The following is an 18,433-nucleotide window of genomic DNA, read 5'->3' on the forward strand; positions in this document are numbered from 1 at the left end:
CTGTGGTGAAAGGAGGGGAAATGCTTCAAACAGGCTTCTCCTTAGATCTCATGGGCGACACACCTGCTCTTTTACCTGCATTAGGGATTCCCTCTGCATACTTTAAGACCATGTGAGTCTGAAAAGGAAATGCCCCTAATAGTCCAAGTGCAGAAAGGATCTCAAAACCATCTTAGTCATTGATACTTCCGTTGTAATACCTCATAGTAGTGGCTCCAAATACATACATACAGTTACAATTTTATGCCACAGTCACCCCTAAAACCTCACAAAGCAGTGTGCTTGCAGAGTAGGTTCGATTGCAGGATGCTGAATCAAACATTTGGAAAGGGTCTTCCTTTTTTGTTTCCCACCATCGAACATGTATTGGATGTGAACCTGGACAAGTCACACCTTTTGCAATGTAATTTTCCCTTTAAAGTGAGCTATTTGTAATGAGTGATGGCCAGGGCCTTCCTAAATAAGACTGTCAGTGACAATCTGATGTCAAATACTTCGAAATGAAAGTGTCAAGTAGAGACTTTAGAGCAGGCAGAGTGAGGAAGAAGTCAGCTGAGTGTGACAGGGTCTTCTTTATCTTCATGTCCCCTTGCAGGGTCTTGGCGGGCAGTGAAACCGATGTTCTCCATGAAGCCAGCTGACTTCACCAAACCCAGGTTTCTCCTGTATTGAAAGGGTTTGGCTGAGATGACTATTTTAGGTGTAAACAATAACAAGGTGATTTTTGACAGTAGCTGGAAACTAACTCTTCTATGTGTTTGTGGAAACAGGTAAGGTAATTTCTAGCATGGCTTTTTGGGTCCTTTTGGCTGCTGGCTCCTACAGAAATAATGTACATTAAGATGGTATTATTGCCTCTTTGACTGCGGCAAGCTCAGTGCTTCCTAACTGAGGTCAATATTGGTTCCCCAGGGGTATTTGGTAATGTGTAGAGACATTTTGATTGTCAGCTGGGAGTGGGGTGGGGGCAGAGTGCCCCTGGCATCCAGAGGGTAGAAGCCAAGGCCACTGCTAAACATTGCTCCCTAAAATGCACAGGCAGCCTCCACAGTAAAGAACTATCCGGGCCCACGTGTTGTGAGTGCCGTGGTTGAGAAAGCCTAGACTCGCTAATGCGTGCAGAAGGCCTAGGCTGAGGAAAAGATAATGACCTCTGGGTCCTGGTTCACGGACAGTCTCATTTTATAAAGTCAGAAACCTGTAATGACAACCAAATGAGCTTAGAGAATATATTGCTAAGAAGCTTTATAAACTAGAAAGATAATTTAGGTTTAATGAGCCCTACGACCTTCATAAATATCTCCCCCAAAACTTCCTTTTAAAAAGTAAATTTAATTATGAATCTCATCTGCTTAGAACACTTTAATAGATTGCTCTCAGGAAAAATGCACATTTCTTAGTGGCCCACAAGGCTCTGCATGAGCTGGTCAAACTAACAGGGCTCCTTGTCTGCTCTTCCCCCCACGCCAGCCCTTTAGCTCTTCACATGTATGAAGCTGTTCCTGTTTGTTTGTTTGTTTGTTTATTTATTAAGCTCTTCATTGGAATATAATTGCTTTACACTGTTGTGTCAGTTTTTGAGGTACACCAAAGTGAATCAGCTGTATTTATACATATATCCCCATATCCCCTCCCTCCCGTGACCCCCTCCCACCCTCCCTATCCCAGCCCTCTAAGTCATCACCCATCATCCAGTTTATCTCCCTTTGTTATGCAGCAACTTCCCACTAGCTATCTATTTTACATTTGGTAGTGTATATATGTCAATGCTACTCTCTCACTTTGTCCCAGCTTCCACTTTGCCCCTCCCTGCCATGCCATGTCCTCAAGTCCGTTCTCTACATCTGCATCTTTATTCTTGCCCTGTCACTGGGTTCATCAGTACCATTTTTTTAGATTCCATATATATGAGTTAGCATACAGTATTTGTTTTTCTCTTTCTGGCTTACTTCACTCTGTATGACAGTCTCTAAGTCCATCCACCTCACTGCAAATAACTCAATTTCATTCCTTTTTATGGCTGAGTAATATTCCATTGTATATATGTGCCACATCTTCTTTATCCATTCATCTGTTGATGGGCATTTAGGTTGCTTCCATGTCCTGGCTATTGTAAATAGTGCTGCAATAAACATTAGGGTACATGTTTCTTTTTGGATTATGGTTTTCTCTGGGTATATGCCCAGGAGTGGGATTGCTGGGTCATATGGTAGTTCCATTTTTAGTTTTTTAAGGAACCTCCAAGCTGTTTTCCATAGTGGCTATACCAGCTTACATTCCCATCAACAGTGCAGGAGAGTTCCCTTTTCGCCATACCCTCTCCAACATTTATTGTTTCTAGATTTTTTGATGATGGCCATTCTGACTGGTGTGAGGTGATACCTCATTGTGGCTTTGATTTGCATTTCTCTAATGATTAGTGATGTTGAGCATCTTTTCATGTGTTTTTTGGCCATCTGCATGTCTTCTTTGGAGAAATGTCTGTTTAGGTCTTCCACCCATTTGTGGATTGGGTTATTTGCTTTTTTGATATTAAGCTGCATGAGCTGCTTGTATATTTTGGAGATTAATCCTTTGTCCGTTACTTCGTTGGCAAATATTTTCTCCCATTCTGAGAGTTGTCTGTTTGTCTTATTTATGGTTTCCTTTGCTGTGCAAAAGCTTTTAAATTTCATTAGGTTCCATTTGTTTATTTTTGTTTTTATTTCCATTATTTTAGGAGGTGGATCAGAAAGGATATTGCTTTGATGTATGTCATAAAGTGTTCTGCCTATGTTTTCCTCTAGGAGTTTTATAGTGTCCGGCCTTACATTTAGGTCTTTGATCCATTTTGAGTTTATTTTTGTATATGGTGTTAGGAAGTGTTCTAATTTCATTCTTTTACATGTAGCTGTCCAGTTTTCCCAGTACCACTTATTAAAGAGGCTGTCTTTTTTCCACTGTATATTCTTGCCTCCTTTGTCAAAGATAAGGTGCTCCTATGTGCGTGGGTTTACCTCTGGGCTCTCTATTCTGTTCCATTGATCTATATTTCTGTTTTTGTGCCAGTACCATACTGTCTTGATCACTGTAGCCTTGTAGTACAGTTTGAAGCCAGGAAGTCTGATTCCACCAACTCCGTCTTTCCTTCTCAAGATTGCTTTGGCTATTCGGGGTCTTTTGCGTTTCCATACAAATCATAAGATTTGTGAAAAATGCCATTGGTAATTTGATAGGGATTGCGTTGAATCTGTAAATTGTTTTGGGTAGTATAGTCATTTTCACAATGTTAATTCTTCCAATCCAAGAACATGGTATATCCCTTCATCTATTTGTATCATCTTTGATTTGTTTCATCAGTGTCTTATAGTTTTCTGTGTACAGGTCTTTTGCCTCCTCAGGCAGGTTTATTCCTAGGTATTCTATTCTTTTTGTTGCAATGGGAGTGTTTCCTGAATTTCTCTTTCTGCACTTTTGTTGTTAGGGTATAGGAACACAGGAGATTTCTGTGCATTAATTTTGTATCCTGCTACTTTACTAAATTCATCAATTAGTGCTAGCAATTTTATGGTAGAATCTTTAGGGTTTTCTGTATATATATAATATCATGTCATCTGCAAAGAGTGACAATTTTACTTCTTCTTTTCCAATTTGTATTCCTTTTATTTCATTTTCTTCTCTGATTGCTGTGGCTAAAATTTCCAAAACTATGTTGAATAATAGTGGTGAGAGTGGGCACCCTTGTCTTGTTCTTGTTCTTAGAGGGAATGCTTTCAGCTTTTCACCATTGAGAATGATGTTGGCTATTGGTTTGTCATATATGTCTTTTATTATGTTGTAGTAATTTCCTTCTGTGCCCATTTTCTGGAGAGTTTTTATCATAAATGGATGTTGAATTTTGCCAAAAGCTTTTTCTGCATCTATTGAGATTATCGTATGGTTTTTATCCTCTAATTTGTTAATATGTTGTATAACATTGATGTATTTGCGTATATTGAAGAATCCTTGCATTCCAGGGATAAACCCCACATGATCTTTTTAATGTCTGTTGGATTCTGTTAGCTAGTATTTTGTTGAGGATTTTTGCATCTATATTCATCAGTGATATTGGCCTGTAATGGTCTTTTTTTTGTGACATCTTTGCCTGGTTTTGGTATTAGGGTGATGATGGCCTCGTAGAATGAGTTTGGGAGTTTTCCTCCTTCTGCTGTATTTTGGAAGAGTTTAAGAAGGATAGGTGTTAGCTCTTCTGTAAATGTTTGACAGAATTCGTCTGTGAAGCCATCTGTCCCTGGGCTTTTGTTTGTTGAGAGATTTTTAATCACAGTCTCCATTTCCATACTTGTGATTGGTTTGTTCATATTTTCTATTTCTTTCTGGTTCAGTCTTGGAAGATTGTCCTTTTCTAAGAATTTATCCATTTCTTCCAGGTTATCCAATTTATTGGCATATAGTTGCTTGTAGTAGTCTCTCATGATCTTTTGTACTTCTGCGGTGTCTGTTGTTACTTCTCCTTTTTCATTTCTAATTCTATTGATCTGTGTCTTCTCCCTTTTCTTCCTGATGAGTCTGGCTAATGGTTTATCAATTTTGTTAATCTTCTCAGAGAACCAGCTTTTAGTTTCATTGATCTTTGCTATTGTTTCCTTCATTTCTTTTCCGTTTATTTCTGATCTGATCTTTATGATTTCTTTCCTTCTGCTCACTCTGGGGTTTTTTTGTTCTTCTTTCTCTAATTGTTTTAGGTGTAAGGTTAGGTTGTTTATTCGATATTTCTCTTGTTTCTTGAGGTAGGACTGTATTGCTATACACTTCCCTCTTAGAACTGCTTTTGCTGTGTCCCATAGGTTTTGGGTGATTTTGTTTTCATTGTCATTTGTTTCTAAATATTTTTTGATTTCCTCTTTAATTTCTTCAGTGATTTCTTGGTTGTTTAATAGCGTATTGTTTAGCCTCCATGTGTTTGTATTTTTTACAGTTTTTTTCCTGTAATTGATATATAGTCTCATGGCGTTGTGGTTCGAGCAGATGCTTGATATGATTTCAATTTTCTTGAATTTACTGAGGCTTGATTTGTGACCCAAGATGTGATCTGTCCTGGAGAATGTTCCATGTGCACTTGAGAAGAAAGTATATTTTGTAGTTTTTGGATAGAATGTCCTATAAATGCTGTTCCTGTTTAGAATCTCCATATACACACTCATCCCTTCCTCCCTTTGCCTAGATCATGCCTTCCCACCCGCAGGATCTCTTCCTGCACCTGCTTATCTTAGGCTCACATGCTAGCATCTCTTCTGACTGTTTCAGTAAAGCTCTTCCCAATCTAAAGTAAGGTCCGTGTATTGTCTGTGTTTTAGAATATTTATCATGCTTCTAATCATATAATTTTATGAGTTTGTGTGTTAATATTTAGCTCTCTCAATGGCTCTGAGATCCATGAGGGGAAAAAATTGATGATGCTTTTTCTTTTTTTTTTAACTTCCCATAAAGTATTGATTTCCTCATTTTTGATATTTACTAGGATGACAAATATAAGATATATTCTTTTCTTTAAATGTGGTAAGAATAGGTATTATGAGTTCTACCCTCTTAACAAATTTTTAATTGTACAGTACAGTGTTATTAACTATAAGCACACTGTTGTCAGCCAACCTCTGGAACATTCTGACAGTGCTTTTGTACCATACATCTCCAGTGTCTAACTTAAAATCTGCTCCGAGTAGGTCCTCATTAAATATTTGTTGGATAAATAAAAGAGATTGGCTTTGAGTCATGGAGGAAGATGATGTCTCTGTCCATTTTCCCCTCAGCTCCCCAAACATAACCACAATTTACCCATGCTCTAGGAAAGAAAGTTTCTCTGTTAGGTACAAGGAGTAGATGTCTTGACCAAGGGCTCCATTCTTTCTCTGAGGCAGAAATAGATGTGTCCAAAAGGAGAGAACATTTGTTCAATGCTGTGGTTCAACTTGGAGTTGGTATTTCTTGTTGTTGCTTTGTGATGCAACGACATCTAGCTAGAAGTACTGCTTCTCTCTATAATAATAAGGACAAAAGAGGCAGGACAATTCTTTTCCAAAGTTTAGGATTAGAACAGCAGAGCATCTCTGCTTGAAGTATGCACTGGGTTGAAGAAAAACAGTCCTAAGTGATATCCACACTTCAACTGATCTTTGGTAGGAAGATTCCTATGAGTAACAATGCCCATGTAAGTTTAGGGTTTTGGTTGACATGGATTTATTGTCAATTAAATTGTCAAAAAGAGCTCAGGACCTCAAGAAATTATCTAGACTATGCACATCCATTTTGAGGCAAGTTAAGCTTTATTAACATTTAAAAATGGAATAATCTGGTTAGCGTCATGATATTCTGATTGCTGGTTGCCTGGTCTGCCTCCCTGTTTATCATTAGCACATCATCTTTCTGTTCCAAAGAACTGGGACTGACCTGGAACACTTAGTTCTTTTGAGTAAAATCATAAAGATGTGTTTTCCTTTTTTATTTCTCTGAATGTCTGACCTACATTTTGTCTCTTTGTTATCATGTAAAAGAACATTGTATTCTACTTATGGTTTATTATAAGAGAAGATTGTATCTCTGTGTGTAGATATACATGATCTTCAGTTTCTCTTGGGTCAAGGTGTCCTACATATAATGAAATGTATTCTCTCAGTGAAAATCCTTTTATATAGATTTTGTTCAGTTACAGAATTTAATTTTATAAAATGGATAAACTAAATCAATAGAGAGGTCAAAAAATTTTTTCGAACGCTATAATTCTTTCTGTTTGAGGTTAACGATAAGGTTAGCCTAATGCCTTTAGTCTCTAATCCAAGAAGCTACAAATAGTTCTTTTTAAAAAATGCTAAATATGAGATTATTTTTAAATATGAATCCCTGTTAAAGTGCATCTGCTTTGTTGTGGTTCAACTCTTAACCATTTAATGTTTTGAATTGAGATCATGTGTTTCACATATTCATTATTATCCTGTGAACAAAAACAATGATTCTGATTCAAAGATGATATTTCCCTTGTTAATGACAAGAAGAATTTCTCGGAAATATCACATTGCCTATTGGAATAAACACAGAGTAAAATTTCACTGGCTGTTCCAATTATTTAAAGCATGGCCTAAGTCAGTAGATGTGTCTTTTCATCCACACTATTACCATTATCACTGTGAACACCATCATTGTTTTCCTTTTCTTCCTTCTCATCCTCCTTTTCCAATTCACAAAGGCAGGCTAACAAAAGGTTTCGAAGAAATACCTTAATATCTACTTTAAGAAACAGTTAAGAATAGACAACATAATTTTATGAGTGGAGTCATTCTGCTGAAGGTTTTTTAGCGTATTCTCTTAAATAGGTTAATCATAAATTCTCTGTGTTAGTTTCCTGTTGCTGTAACAAGTACCACAAACTTTGTGGCTTAAACCAACATACATTTATTATCTCACAGTTTCTGATGGTTAGGAGACCAGGCATGAGTTAATTGGATCCTCCGCTCAGGGTCTCCCAAGGCTGCAGTCAAGGTGTTGGCAGGGCTGTGATACCATCCGAGGCTCAGGGTTCTCATCCAGGATTATTCAGACCAGTGGCAGAATTCAGGTCCTTGCAACCATAGAAGTGAAGCCCTATTTTCTTTCTTTCCAGCTGCTGACTGGAGGCTACTTTCAGCTCAAGGAACAGCCTGATGTTCCTTGCCACGTGGCCATCTTCATAACTTGGCATTTGCATCTCTCTCCTGCTCAAATCTCTGTCTTCAAGAAAAGCATAGTCCTCTGTAAGGATTCACCTGTGTAGGTTGGGTGCATCCAGGATAACCTCTCTTTTGATTACCTGTAAGTTAACTGACTAGTAACCTAATCATAAGAGTGAAATCCCATTATGCTCACAACTCCCACCCACTCTTCGGGAGAAGAGATCATGCAGGGCATGTGTACCAGGGAGTGAAATCTTGGGGTCATCTTCACTTCGGTCTACCACACTCTTTAAGCTGCCTACTAATTTCTTCAGCTCTTCCCTATAGATAGAAGATAGGAGCCACATGTGGCCATTTACATTGAAATGAATTAAAATTATATAACATTACAAATTCAGTTTCTTAGTTGCTCTAGCCACATTTTACATGCTCAGTAGTCCCATGTGGCTAGTGGCTGCCACGTGGCAGTGGAAAGTGAAATTATAGAACATTTCTATCATGCTGTCGCAGAGAGTTTTACTTGCGGTTAAGGTATTGATAGTTGGTGTGGGTTATCACTACTATATAGCAAAGCTAATAAGGCTTTTATTGTCTTAGAAGATTGACTAAAACTGGAAATTTTAGACATTATTATGCAGGTGAGAGAAGACATTTTTAAAGAGAGTAGTTTCACATGTGTTGTCATACCACAGAAGTGGTATTTTTTGGTTTTCTCATAGTCTTGGTTTCAGGGACAGTTTCTTGGTATTGTCTCTCCTTTTTGCAGTGGCTAATTGCAATAATAGAACATTTCCATCACCAAAGAAAGTCCTACTGAAGAGTGCTCTGTAGGAACCCATAAAAAGGATAAAATTCAATCTAACGTGCATCTAGAACAGTGCTGTCCGATGGAACTTTCTCTGATGACACAAATGCTTTCTGTATGATACTCACTAGCTACATGTGGCTACTGAGCACTTGAGATGTGGCTAGTGAGGAACTAAATTCCTAGTTTTATTTGATTTTAATTATGAATTTATTAAATAAATAAAATTTTAAAAAGACACATGTGGCTAGTGGTTTCCATATTAGACAGTCCAAGTCTACAATATGGTACATTTTCAATTATTAGAGTCCCTAAATGAAGTTGGATACTATTTTGCCTTTGGCTTGTACATAACATCTGGGCACTTTTAGGTTGATGGTAGGAAGAAGACTGGGTAGATGAGGGAGAGACAATGTAAGGTGCTTAATTTTCAGCATGTTTTAGACAATTTTGAAAGTCCAAGAAAAGAGGTTGAAAAGTAAAATCTCCTAGTTTTAAATCTTATTTTAGATTTGAGTTAGCTTTTCATCTGCAGCAATTTGTCTGCCTTTAGAATGTTACAGCTTTATTCAGCTGGAAGAAATTTTCTCACAAGGTTTTCTCCTCACATTCACTTGCCTTTTGCTTTGTTACATTTAATTATATCTCCCCTTAAGGCAGATGGGAGGGAAAATATCAAGTAAACATGTTCCACTTCAGAACTTGTTCTTCCCCAAAAGGTATAATTTGTAACTTAATAAACACAACCACATTGTGATTTAATTAACAAGTCACGGCAACAAACAAGATAGTAAATCTGTGATTTATTTTAATATGATGAAAATGGCAAATTTCTTTTAGATGAACATTTAAAGTGAAGCAAAATCAAATTTAGCTCAGCGTATCATCTCTAGATGTGCTGTCACAAAACACACACCGCCTATCTCCATGAAATGTACACCTATTTTTAGGGATGAAAATTTCCAGCATGCTAGTATGTTTAAGTATCTTTTCCAGATGCTCAGTTTCTTAGGAACTGGACCAAGTATTGAAACTGCATGGCACTCATAATTATAACTATCTCTGAATTAACCACATGCAAAGTCCAAGTCAAACATATAGTTAGGCAAGCATATTTTATAGTTAAATTTCACCATAGCCAGAGTTTGCCATTTCTACTGTATGTATCAATAGTTTGAAGATGAAAAGTACTTTTTTTTTTTTTTTTTGGCTTTTGGATCAGAATGCTACAGAATGAAATGAAACGTCACAACTGAAGATTTCTAAGAAAGAGGGTACCACAGAGCTTGGCCATAGAGGTAGGTTAGAGAAGGCCACTTTGGGCACTGGCTTTGGTATAGTTACTAGTTCCAATTCCAGTCACCAACCAGAGCCACACAAAGAATGAATTTAGAAAACAGAAACTCTGAAGACTTCTGTACTTTCCCAAGTAGCCAAGAGCCAAGGTTGAAATCAACCCACCATATTCTCTGTGTCTTGTTGCCTTATTTTTTCCTTGAGCTACAGAGTGATGAGTAGGATTGGAAGGCAGTGATGTGCAGCAGGATAATGATACTTTGAAATATCACCCAAATATTCTTGTTTGAGGGTAATTCATTTATTTTTCTCCCTTGCAACCTTTCACCACTGACATTAGGCTGTGAAGTTGAGACTTATTGCCATGAAAAATAAGGAGAACGTGGATATACCCGAAAATAAACATTTTTGACTGAGTCAACAAAAGAATTTTATTGAAATATAGAGCAGATACAATTCTGTGAAAGCAAGATACATTTGATTTGCAAGAAGCAGACACTTGAAAGAAAAATGAGTTTGGATTTATCTTGATAGATCCAGAGCTTTGTGGAACGACACAGTGGAAGGATGCAGGGTGTGACAGAAAGCAGGTTTCTGTTTGTTGTTTGTTTGTTAGTTTTAACTAGAAAGAAAATGAAGAAAATGAGAGGCCTTGACAATTTGGAAATGTGAAAGAAAGTCTGGCACAAACATGGGGCTTTGTTTGTCCATTCATTCAGCTGTGCTTTGCACTGCTTTAGGCACTGTATACTCCTAATTGGAGTCAGCTTGAGACAATAGGAGAGGAAGGAGTTGGAAAGAGAGAGTCTGATGAAGTTTTGAGGGCTGTTCTTTAAGAAGAGGAAAGATATGGGGTAAATAGAGTCAAGAGGCAGTGTTTTGTTTTGTTTTAGTTAAAAAATTTTAAGATGAAATGAATAATATTCTGATAGGAACGACCCAGCTGGAAAGGGGGAAATTGTCAATGCAGGAGAGGGGGAAACTCATTGTAACAATATTGTTGAATAAATGCAGGGGGATCGGAATGAGAGGTCAGGTTTAGCTGGAAATAACAGGAAAAGTAGAATTGAAGGTGGATGTGATAGTAGAATCAGAAATGCAGACAAATAGGATATAGCATTCTTTGAAGATTATACTTATATAGAAATAATGCATTGAATATTTAGGAAAATAAATTCAGATTAGAAGGGATTCCAGTTATGAAAGATGAAGACTGGGAATCCTAACTTTAAAGGCATTAGTGAAGCACAGTGGTTTTCAACTGGAGGTGATTTTGCCTCCCCCAGTGCCTGAGGAGGTTTGGTAATATATGAAGACATGTTTTATTGTCCCATCTAATGGAGGGGATGCCACTGACATCTAGCAGATAGAGGTGAAGGATGTGAAGGATGTTGTCTGAAAGACAAAGAATTATTCAGCCCAAAGTATAAATAGTGCCAAGGTTGAGAAACTCTGGCAGGAGCCAGCCTTCCTGATCGCTGCCCAAATGTGCTGGAGTTATCAAGGGTGCAATTGATTTTGTTTGGTCCTTAGAGCCAACGGAGGAGGAAGAAGAAAAAAATCAGCCCCCAAGGCAGAGCATTGAATCCTTACTTTTAGAAGGTATCTGACCATGTGACATGCTGTAGAAAGTTCTTCTATCTAAAAGCATGTAAGCTTTGGCTTAACTATGTGCTTCAGTCACCACCCCAAAAACAGTTTGTGTTGAATAGGCTCACTCAGGTTCTAGCCAGTCACCACAATAATCTAATTAAACAAGTCCTATGAGAAACAAATGTATATAGGTGTTCTAGGTCAACTGTAAGCATTAAAATGAAGTTTACTGACGAATTAGTTACTGAAGAAAACAAACATCTGGCACATGTTTTGGTAAGATTTGAAGTGGATTTTTTATTATATTATAGGAAGAGCGGAGGGAATGAGAATAACAGAAAGGTTTGAAAGACCAGAAAATTTTAATATTTACTAAATTGAAGGCTGATATAAAATATCATCTTGCACCTAATTAAGATTTGCTTGAGTACTTCTGAAAAGTCATCTAAGTGCCAGAGGCGATGTATTGCTCCTGTCTTCTTTGACAACCTCTCTTGTTTTTCAAATTCACTGGATTATAGTGACTGCAAGAAGGAATAGACAAAACCAATTAACTCTCACATCCTAATATTAGCTTCACCTAGTTACACATTATAACAGGTAAACTATATAAAAGTTGGCTGGCACTAAATAATATCAGTTGAAATACAGCATATGAATATGTTTATTATAAAACACCTCAAAATCTTTTTAAAAGAGGGCAAAGCGTAAATTACAAAGAAACATCAAAATATTTAGTGACATATGCCTTAATATTGAAGAATGACTTCAATTTCTCTTACACACATTCTTTTATTTTCAAACTCCTTTTAAAGAGCCTTCTTTATTACATCAACTTCAGCTATAAATTGATCTTTAATCCATTTGTCTATATTTGTTGACTGCCCATTATATGCAAAACACTGACTTGGCCCTAGAGAGTCAGCGGTGAGTAATACGCTGTACTTGTTCTAAGGGTTTTATAGTCTAGCAGAATAGAGAGAGAACAGGTAACAACAATATAATGTAAGTTCTACATCAAGGGTAACCAGGAAGATGCAATGAAAGGTCAAAGAGAGGAGTACTTAACCTAGACTTGGAAGGTTTCTTAGGAGGGTGAGTTAGTGGAGTTCTAAGCTGCAATCTGACGGAGGGATAAACAGGTAGCTGCCTAGGGAAGTGGGGTGAGAGAGGAGGAGGTCATTTTAGTGAAAGGGAACAGCCTGATCAAATGTTCAGAGATGGGATAGAGGATGGCGTATTGGGAGAAATGTAAATGGTTCGTTATGACATTACTCTAGAAAATGGAAGAGACCAAAGGGCTTGTGCTATGGTTTGAATGCTTGTATCCCCAAAAATTCATATGCTGAAATCCTAACCCCCACAGGTATTAGATATTAGGAGGTAGTACCTTTCAGAGGTGATTAGGTCATAAGGGTGAAACCCTCATGAATGGGATTTGTGAAAGAGATTTCACAGAACTTCCTAGAGGCTTCTACTATGTAAAAAAACAAGGAGAATGTGCTGGATATGAACCAGGAAGAGGGTCCTTACTCAACCATCCTGCTCTAGACTTCCAGCTTCCAGACTGTGAGAAATACATTTCTAATGTTTATAAACTACCCAGTCTGTTGTATTCTGTTATAGAAGCCCAAAGGGAGTAACAGATTGCTGAAGGTAGAGAGGTAATCAGGGGCCAAAGCACCAAAGGCACTTTATCCTGAGAGCATTTTGGAATCACTAGGATGCATTACTCTGTGAAACAACTTGATCAGATTCTCAAATGAAGGATCTATTTATTTTGCTTTTGTTTTCTTTGCCTGAGGAAACAGATCCAAAAAATTTTGCTATGACTTATGTCAGAGTGTTCTGGCTATGTTTCTTCTACAGGTTTTATGGTTTCTGGTCTTATATTTAGGTCTTCAGTCCATTTTGAGTTTATTTCTAAATGTTCTAATTTCATCCATTTTGTGAGGAAATGTTCTAATTTCATTCTTTTACATGTAGTTGTCCAGTTTTTTCTGTACCACTTATTATAACTGTCCAGTTTTTCCAGCACCAGTATTGTATATTTTTCCTCATTTTATATTTTTGCCTACTTTGTCATATATCAATTGACCATATGTACATGGGTTTATTTCTGGGCTCTCTATCCTGTTCCATTGGTCTATGTGTCTGTTTTGTGCCAGTACCATATTGTTTTGATTACTGTAGCTTTGTAGTGTAGTCTGAAGTCAGAGAGTGTAATACCTCTAGCTTTGTTCTTTTTTCTCAAGATTGCTTTGTCTCTTTGAGGCTTTTGTGGTTATAAATTTTAGGATTATTTATTCTAGTTCTGTGAAAAATGTCATAGGTATTTTAATAGGGATTGCATAAAATCTATAGATGCTTTGGGTAATATGAACATTTTTAACAATATTAATTCTTCCAGTTTATTAACATGGGATATCTTTCTTTTTATCATCTTCAATTTCTTTCATCAGCATTTTATAGTGTTCAGACCATAGGTCTTTTGCCTTCTTGATCACATTTATTCCTAAGTGTTTAATACTTTTTGATGCAATTTTAAATGGCATTGTTTTCTTGCTTTTTCTTTTTGATAATTTATTATTAGTGTAAAAGCCTCAAAAAACTAAAAATAGAACTACTGTATGTTCTAGCAATTCCAATCCTGGGTATATATTCAAAGAAAATGAAAACACTATTTTGAAGGGATATATTCACCCCCATGTTCATAGCAGCGTTATTTATAATAGCTAAGGTATTGAAGCAACCTGTGTCCATCAACAGATGAATGGATAAAGAAGATATGGTGTATATGTACAATGGAAAATTATTCTACCATAAAAAACAGCAAAAATTTTACCATTTGCAACAATATGGATACACCTGGAAGGTATTATGCTGAGTGAAATAAGTCAGAGAAAGATAAATACTGTATGTTATCACTTATATGTGGAATCTAAAAAATAAAACAAATTGATATATGTAACAAAACAGAAACAGACACACAGATATAGAGAACAGACTAGTGGTTAGCATGGGAAAGGGACAGTGGGAGCGGCAAAATAGGGGTAGGGGATTAAGAGGTACAATCTACTGTGTATAAAATAAACTACAAGGATATATTGTACAGCACAGGGAATATAGCCAATACTTTATAATAACTTTAAATGGAGTATAATCTATAAAAATATTGAACCACTGTGTTGTACACCTGAAACAAATATAATGCTGTAAATCAACTATATACTTCAATAAAAGAAAGTAAAATGAAGAATCTATGGCTTCAATGTGAAGAACATATCAGAGAAGGATAAAGTTGCAGTCAGCGTACCCAGTTAAGACGCTGTGCCTTACACTGTGTGGCCTGAACAAAGGTAAAGGAATCTTGATGAGAAGAGTGGGGAAATTTGGAAAACAATTAGGTGGTAAAATGGACACAACTTTGTGATTGTTTAGATATGAGAACTGAAGGAAACAGAGGCTTTGAGAGTGATCGCCATCTCTTTGGTTTAGGAAGCTGGGTTGCTGGTGATGTCACTGAGTGAGGAAGGCCATCCAGAGGTTTGTAGGGAAGATGTTGCCTATGAGATATTGCATGTAAAGGTATATATTGATTACAGTGGGAATTTAGTTGCATGATGATGGTTTTTCCTCTGGAATTTCCACGTGTCCCATTTTTAGGTATCTAAGTGCTACATTTAATAAGATATATTTTTGAAGACAGCTAGTAGAATTTGTGAACAGATCCCCCAGTAGCATTTCAGAGGTGTCAACTCAACAATTCTATGATTGTTTTTTCAAGCCAACTGGGTCACTAATAAAAAGATCCTAACTAATGATACATGCATTTGCAGAAATGGCCACTAAATATAGGTCGGGGATGTTAAATTTCCAGCACTCAAGTTGGGGAAAAATATATTTTAAAACTCGATTAAGGTGCTATCAGGAAATGATATAAGAAGAAGAAATGATATGCATTTAAATTGTCTTACACAATTCAATAATGATACTAGTAAATATATCCATTCGTAAATGTTCTCACTGGTAAATAATACACTAAACTCATAACATTTTATTTCATTGCAGAGGAAAATAAAGAATAAGTAGTAAGAATTAGGTGAATTCTATTTACAGAAGAGTTTTGAAATTTCTTGATGTAAAGTATTAGTAAGTTGCTTCTTATCATGTAAACTAATAGCTGATAATAAAACATTATCTTACTTCAAATAAATTGATATTGTTTGTTGCTAGTTTAGATTATTAGGTATTAATGAAATGCTTTTGCCTTATCCAACACGTGCCTTACCCAACAACATTTATTGTCTATTTTAATGATGACAGAAATTACATGTTTTTCTCCATGCAATTCAAGATCCTGACAGAACTTGTGACAAGGAATATCTTATACTAAAATATTGCTAATATTTCTCATTTCTTTTTAAAAAAAATAAAGAATTCACAGAAGCAGTTTTCCAGTTCTAGATGTAAATCTTGATTTTTCTCAGGTTTTATCTTTTTGTTGTAAACCAAACTACAATTGTCTTCTATAATAACAGAGTAAATCATAAAGTCACATTGAAGGTGATTTTAATGTTCCATCATGACCTTGTATAATGAAAAATTCAGAAATATTATTCTTTAAGTACTCTAACATTTTTCAAACACTCTCTTCTTTAAGTATTATAGCTCAGAGAAGGGAATGGGCCACTTTTAGAATAACATGCTGTTTGCATACATCTCTGTTTTTAATTTCGATTCAAAGAAGGTGCAAAAAATCTTCAAACACAGCAGAAATTGTGAATTAATAGGACCTGCAATTAGATCCTTTTCTGTGGTATAAACTGTGCCTATGCCTTAACAAAACAAGATGTCAGCATTGTGAAGGTCAAAGTTGCTTGGCATCAAATAGATCAAATGCTGAATTGTTTATATACATGTTAGAAAAGTGAGCTGCTGTAAAAATATTCTTATAATCTGCAGAACCTGACACTGAAAATAACATTTGCTATTTAATTAAATGCTGAGAAGGCATTTGTAGATAGACACCAATAGACAGAAGTTTTCTTGGATTGTGTCTAGGACGACCTTTATTCTCCTTTGCAATAATTCCCTTCCACCAGAAATACTTGACAGAGAAGGATGTTTGTCAATGGATACATCGCTTGCAATTTCGGCTGGGCTTTGAACTTTGAGGTCCAAGTGAGACAATTTTCAAGACTTATTTTTCACAAGATTTCATTAGTTTTTCTATACTGGATGTTTTCTACCTTTTACTCACCTTAAGTATAGTGCAGGTTATAGGTAAAAGTTTTCACTGTTAGAAAGAATGAAAAAATCAGACATGGAGATGAAACCAAGATACTTTACTATGACCGCATGAGGCTCCCCAAAATATCTCAGTATGTTCCTATTGCTTTGTGGATACGAATTTAAATTCAGTAAATTTCCTTTCGGTCAGTCAGCCTTTCCAGCTTTGCTGAACTGTTCACACTAGCTGAAATGGCCCACTACGTGTCTCTTAGGTACATTTTTTACAACCTCTGTTTTATGTTTGTTTTATTTTGTCTATGTTGTTTCATACAAAAGAAACATCTTCTCTGTTCTTTTTATTTGTGGATCTCAGTGAAAACAATGTTTACATAAAGATATCTCCCTATCCTGCCTTCTGCCCATCCAGAATTTGTTGCTTATTTCTGCAGAGTAGTTAGTTGGGAGAAACCATAACCTGTTTTTATAAGGCTGTGTCCCCAAGCTCCTGTGAAGAAGCCATACTCCTGTGAACTAAATCAGAACACAGAAGACCTATTGAGATGCTTCTCGCTTTTCTGGTCTTGATTCACTTTTCCCTTGATTCGCTACTATAACTTGGTGCTCTAGATCTTACAGTTCTTAGGAAAATACACACATTCATTTACCCCTATTAAAAATGTCACCCCAAGCACCAATAATATCTAATAATATTACATTAATAATATTACAGTATTACATTAGTATCCCTTCATATTCCTCAAGGTAGATATGAAGCAAAAAGGAGAGTATACTTACCTTTGAGCAGTTATTTTCGAATTCAGAAGCACATTTGGGGTATAGGAGTGCTGATGGTGAGAATTAAGGGGGGATAAGGAGGAGAAGAGAGGTTCCCACCCCGTCATCAGATTTGCTCTTCTTTCATGGGTTTTGTAATTTTTCCCATACAATATTTCATTTAAAAAAAGATTGCCATGGGAAAAAAAATTTGCTTTAAAGGTTGAAGTGACTCATTAACTCATTCGGTTCATCCAAACTCAACTTTCTCTCCAAAAAGCAAATCTTACTTTAAAGTTTGTCCTGACCTCCCCACCCAAGGTTATGACTTCCTTTGAACTCCTGTAGCAATTACTGCCTGGGCTCTGGGAGTCAGACATTCTAAACTCCTCTGTGCCTTGTTTCTCCTATTATTATCCTATAGTATAAGGATAGTAATAGCATCTACCTCAAGGATCTGTGGTGCAGATTGAATGAATGAAGTTAGTAGCACTTAGTATGCAAATCACACTATCATTATTAGCTACTTAATTCTATTCTGCCTGATGATAACTCGTGTGTTGCTTTCTTGAATTGTTTTTTCATTTTATTATGAAATATATGCCCTCAAATAATTAACATGTATACACATATATGTCAAATGTGTGTATTAGATAATACGTACAAGTAAGTCTTCACTTATCAGAGCTGCCCCAATATCATTGAAACCACTATGTACCTTTTTCCCGGTGCATACTTCTTAGTTTCTGCCAGAAATTTTATCACACTTGTATCTCTAAAAATTATACTTTTTCAGTCTAGCACTTTAAAAAATTTATATAAGCGGTACCACACTCTATATATTCTTTATTTTTCAAAAGCAGATGGCTTTTGTTAGCGAAAAGTTTTTTTGTGAAGCTCATATGTATTATTACATATATCAGTAGTTAATTCATTTCTGTTGCCGTAGAATGTTCCTTTTAATATTCTATAGTTTGTCTGATTTCCTAATGAGAGGCATTTTGATATTCTCAAGTTCTTTGCTGTATTAAAACTGCTATAAACATTC

This window comes from Hippopotamus amphibius, chromosome 6 (genome assembly GCF_030028045.1).
Source record: "Hippopotamus amphibius kiboko isolate mHipAmp2 chromosome 6, mHipAmp2.hap2, whole genome shotgun sequence".
NCBI classification, from domain to species: domain Eukaryota; kingdom Metazoa; phylum Chordata; class Mammalia; order Artiodactyla; family Hippopotamidae; genus Hippopotamus; species Hippopotamus amphibius.